Below are 6,000 nucleotides of genomic sequence, written 5' to 3' on the forward strand. Positions count from 1 at the left end.
TGTTAACAAGATCGGTATTCGTCATTACAATTTTATATGAGGGAGAGTCATAAGCTAACATACTTTCTCTTCTTGGATCATATGCACTTATGATTGGAACTCTAGCAAGCATCTGCAACTACTAAAGATCATTAAGGTAAAACCCAACCATAGCATTAAAGCATCAAGTCCCCTTTATCCCGATTTTGGTTTATTTCTGCAGTTTTCTCTATTTATAGGAGCTTTTGGCGTCGAGGACAAGTCAAGGGGGTCCACGAAGCAGTGACAAGGTAGGGGGCACGCCCTAGGGGGCGCCCCCACCCTTGTGGTTGCCTCGGGACTCTTCTCTGGTATCTTTTCGCTCCAGTATTTTTTATATTTTCCAAAAATATTCTTTGTAAATTTTCAACCCATTCCGAGAACTTTTATTTCTGCACAAAAAACGACACCACGGTAGTTCTGCTGGAAACAACGTCAGTCCGGGTTAGTTCTAATCAAATCATACCAAAATCATATAGAATTGTTGTAAACATGGCATGGATACTTCATAAATTATAGATACGTCGGAGACGTATCAGCATCCCCAAGTTTAATTCCTGCTCGTCCTCGAGTAGGTAAATGATAAAATAATTAATTTATGAAGTGTGAATTCTAGCATAGTGTATAAGTTTGATCAATGATAGTTCCAAACACTTTTTATAGCTTTATTCTTTATCATAAATGGTAGATCATCTCATAAAACTTCTCATGATCAAGTAGAAAGCTATTCAGATGTGAAAGTATAGACCATAAAGTTTCTTGAGAACTAACAAACTAGGCTTTCAGTCACCAAACAATTGCAATTCATCTTATTTTCAGGAAGGGTCTATGTAAGAGCTTTGATTTAGCAAAGTCCACATACTCAACTATCATATAGTCTTCCATGATTGCTAACACTCAAAGCATATTTTTAGAACAAATAGCATCCGTCGAACACAGAGAAAGATAGTGGCTTAATGTTTCGCCTCCCAACTTATGTACCATGTAGACAATTGTCAACAATAATAATTCATGATCAAATATATTTGAATGGCCATATATGCTTGGATATTTCTCCACCACATGATGCTTTCCAACTAAAGAATAATTGAGATTGAAATAAGAAGGAATACTACTGACTCTTGCATAAAAGTAAATACATGAAAGTAAAAGATAGGCCCTTCGCAGAGGGAAGCATAGGTTGTCATGAGCTTTTTAATTTTGGTGTGCAAACCCTTAATGCAAAGGAACGACACATTGTATTGTGCTTTGTGATAGCAACCTTTATTATGCAGTCCGTCACTTTTATTTCTTTACCATCACAAGTTCGTACAACGCTTATTTTCCCTTACAATAAAATATCATACATATTTAGGAGCATTTTTATTGCTTTTTGCACCGATGACAACTTACTTGAAGGATCTTATTCAATCCATAGGTAGATATGGTGGACACTCATGGCATGAAACGGGGTTTAAGGGTTTTGGATGCACAAGTAGTATCTCTACTTAGTACAAAATTTTGGCTAGCAAAAGATCCTAAGCAAGCACCACATGTTAGAGGATCCATAACAATATAACTTCTATGCAAATATACCCAAACATAACTCATTTCGTTGTCTTCCTTGTCCAACTTCAACTAATTTGCTCAAGTTTGAAAATAATTAATTGGGCTCACAATCATAGAAGATGTCCAAGATAGTAAATTTATATGTGAAATCTCTCTTCCTTCAATATCCTTTCATGAATTTGTTCAAGTGGCCAATGTTGTGTTTGGTAACTTTCAATAAATTTTACCACCTATACTTCTTATAAGTGAAGTCATTACTCCCCATTGGATAAGCATATGAAGCATATATAATTTCAGATCTATGATATTCAATTCATTCAACCAGTTACTCATAGGATATAAGTGAAGCACATGAGTGAATGACAAATTACTCCAAAAAGATATAAGTGAAGAACAACGAGTACTCAAATAATTAACTAGCCATGGGAGGACTCTCTCTCATTCAAGATTTCAGATCCAATGATTTTATCCAGACAACAAGTAAAATGAAAATACGCTCCAAGCAAAACACATACCATGTGATGAATAAAAATATAGCTCTGAGTAAGGTATATCGATGGTTTTGAAGACGAAAGAGGGGATGCCTTCCGGGGCATCCCCAAGCTTAGGCGCTTGAGTCTTCCTTGATTATTACCTTGGAGTGCCTTGGGCATCCCCAAGCTTAGGGTCTTTCCACTCCTTATTCTCCTCATAATGATATCCCACCCAAAACTTGAAAACTTCAATCACGCAAAACTTAAGGGAACTTCGTGAGATGGGTTACTTTGGTAAAGAGTAAATCATTCACTTTGGTACTGTCAAGATAAGATTCATAATTGTTCTCACACAATGCCTACTGTACCATATCATTTCTATAATTTATATTTAGCAATATAAGCCATAGAAACTAGAAAACAAGCAAACTATGCATTGAAAACAGAATCTGTCAAAAAAAAGAACAGTCTGCAATGATATGGACAACAACCATACTTTTGTTACTCCAAAAATTCGGAAAAATTAGGACAACCTAGGCAATTTGTATATTAATCTTTTTCAGAAAGAATCAATATTTTATCACGCTTCTATTAAAAATGTAAATTATTTTACTGGGCACAAAAGTTTCTGTTTTTCAGCAAGATCAAATCAACTATCCCCGTAAGCCATCCCAAAGGTCTTACTTGGCACTTTATTGAAACAAAAGCGATAAAACATTATTACTACAGTAGCTTAATCATGTGAACACACAAAAACAATAAGGATAAATATTGGGTTGTCTCCCAACAAGCACTTTTCTTTAATGCCTTTTTAGCTAGGCATGATATTATAATGATATTCTTACAAGCCCAATTCCGATGATAGTCTTATTCATACTCCAAAAGATATAAGTGAAGTTCATGGATCATTCTACAATTTAATATAGATTTACCAACATCCAAGCTTAAAATATATAAGTGAAGCACACAAAGCATTCTATAAAGCCATGCTCAAAAGATTTAAGTGAAGCACAAAGAGCCTTCTATAAAGCCATACTCAAAAGATTTAAGTGAAGCACATGAAGCATTCTATAAATCAATGAAGGATTATCTCATACTGCATGGTGCGTATGTTGGAAATATGCCTTAAAGGCAATAATAAAATGGTTATTATTATATTTCCTTGTTCATGATAATTGTCTATTGTTCATGCTATAATTGTATTAATCGGAAACCGTAATACATGTGTGAATACATAGACCACAACATGTCCCTAGTAAGCCTCTAGTTGACTAGCTCGTTGATCAATAGATGGTTATGGTTTCCTGGCCATGGACATTGGATGTCGTTGATAACGGGATCACATCATTAGGAGAATGATGTGATGGACAAGACCCGATCCTAAGCATAGCACAAGATCGTGTAGCTCGTTTGCTAGAGCTTTTCTAATGTCAAGTATCATTTCCTTAGACCATGAGATTATGCAACTCCGGATACCGTAGGAATGCTTTGGGTGTATCAAACGTCACAACGTAACTGGGTGGCTATAAATGTGCCCTACAGGTATCTCCAAAAGTGTCTGTTGGGTTGGCACGAATCGAGAATGGGATTTGTCACTCCGTATGACGGAGAGGTATCGCTGGCCCCACTCGGTAATGCATCATCATAATGAGCTCAATGTGACTAAGGAGTTAGCCACGGGATCATGCGTTATGGAACGAGTAAAGAGACTTGCCAGTAACGAGATTGAACAAGGTATGGGGATACCGACGATCGAATCTCGGGCAAGTAACATACCGATGGACAAAGAGAATTGTATACGGGATTGATTGAATCCCCAACATCGTGGTTCATCCGATGAGATCATCGTGGAACGTGTGGGAGCCAATATGGGTATCCAGATCCCGCTATTGGTTATTGGTTGGAGAGGTGTCTCGGTCATGTCTGCATGGTTCCCAAACCCGTATGGGTCTACACACTTAGGGTTTGGTGACGCTAGAGTTGTAATGGGAATAATATGTGGTTACCGAAGGTTGTTAGGAGTCCCGGATGAGATCCCAGACGTGACGAGGAATTCCAGAATGGTCCGGAGGTGAAGATCGATATATTGGACGAAGGGTATTGGAGTCCGGAATTGTTCTGGGAGTACCGGGTGATGACCAGCGTGACCGAAAGGAGTTTCGGAGGCCCCGACAAGCGCTGGGGGGGCTTATGGGCCAAGGGGAGGGGACACACCAGCCCACTAAGGGGATGTGCGCCCCTCCCACCCCATCTCATCTAACCTGGAGAGGTGGGGGCGCCTCCCCCAGGGCAGCCGCCACCCCTCCCCTAGGGAAACCCTAGGGCGCCTCCTCCTCCCCCTTCCCCCTATATATAGTGAGGGAGAGAGAGGACAGCAACACCGCTTCCCCAGGCGCAACCCCTCCCCCCTCCAACACCTCCTCCTCCTTAGTGCTTGGCGAAGCCCTGCCGGAGAACCGCAAGCTCCGCCACCATGTCGTCGTGCTGCCATAGCTTTCCCTCAACTTCTCCTCTCCCCTTGCTGGATCAAGAAGGAGGAGACGTCCCCGGGCTATACGTGTGTTGAACGCGGAGGCGCCGTCCGTTCGACGCTTGGATCAGATCTTCCGTGATTTAAATCACCGCAAGTACGACTCCATCAACCGCGTTCTTGTAATGCTTCCGCTTAGCGATCTTCAAGGGTATGAAGATGCACTCCCTCTCTCTCGTTGCTAGCATCTCCTAGATTGATCTTGGTGACACGTAGAATTTTTTGAATTATTACTACGTTCCCCAACAGTGGTATCGGAGCCAGGTTTATGCGTAGATTCTATGCACGAGTAGAACACAAAGTAGTTGTGGGCGATGATTTGGTCAATTTGCTTACCGTTACTAGTCTTATCTTGATTCATCGGCATTGTGGGATGAAGCGGCCCAGACCAACCTTACACGTACTCTTACGTGAGACTGGTTCCACCGACAAACATGCACTTGATGCATAAGGTGGCTAGCGGGTGTCTGTCTCTCCCACTTTAGTCGGATCGGATTCGATGAAGAGGGTCCTTATGAAGGGTAAATAGAAAGTGGCATATCACCGTTGTCGCAGGATAACATCAAGCTAGCACCACAAATCTCTGGGAGAACAAACAAGATTTAGAGGAAAACTCTTCTTCGGTCTTCAAACATTGAGAATGACAACGAGGAACACCACCAAAATTGTTAAGATACTCCGGGAGAATGAAAAGCGAAGAGGTTGAGACAAGAATGGAAATAATTTGAAATCGATCTTGGAAAAGCATCTGACTGATGAAATCCATTCTTACATCAAACTTCGAAAAAGAATTTGAGAATAACTTCGGGAAAATTAGAAGAGTCGGGTAAGATCCTGGGAAAAGACCTGTGGGTTAGGTGAGGGAGTCCTGGATTAGGGGGTCCTCAGGCATCCGGTTTATGGTACGTGGGCCGGACTGATGGGCTGTAAAGATACCGGACCAAAGATTATCTCCCGTGTCCGGACGAGACTCTCCTTGGCGTGGAAGGCAAGCTTGGCGTCCCAATATGAAGATTCCTTTCTCTGTAACCGACTTTGTACAACCCTAGTCCCCCGGTGTCTATATAAACCAGAGGGCTTAGTCCATAGAGACAAGGAATCATACTCATAATCAGATAGGCTAGACTTCTAGGGTTTTAGCCATTACGATCTCGTGGTAGATCAACTCTTGTAACCCCCATACTCATCAATATTAATCTAGCAGGACGTAGGGTTTTACCTCCATCGAGAGGGCCCAAACCTGGGTAAACATTGTGTCGCCTGTCTCCTGTTACCATCAACCTCAGACGCACAGTTCAGTACCCCCTACCCAAGATCCGCCGGTTTTGACACCGACATTGGTGCTTTCATTGAGAGTTTCGCTGTGTCATCATCAAGAGGTTCGATGGCCCCGTCAATCATCCACAACAACATTGTCGAGGGAGAAACCTT

Source organism: Triticum dicoccoides, chromosome 1A (genome assembly GCF_002162155.2).
Source record: "Triticum dicoccoides isolate Atlit2015 ecotype Zavitan chromosome 1A, WEW_v2.0, whole genome shotgun sequence".
In the NCBI taxonomy this organism is placed as follows: Eukaryota; Viridiplantae; Streptophyta; class Magnoliopsida; order Poales; family Poaceae; genus Triticum; species Triticum dicoccoides.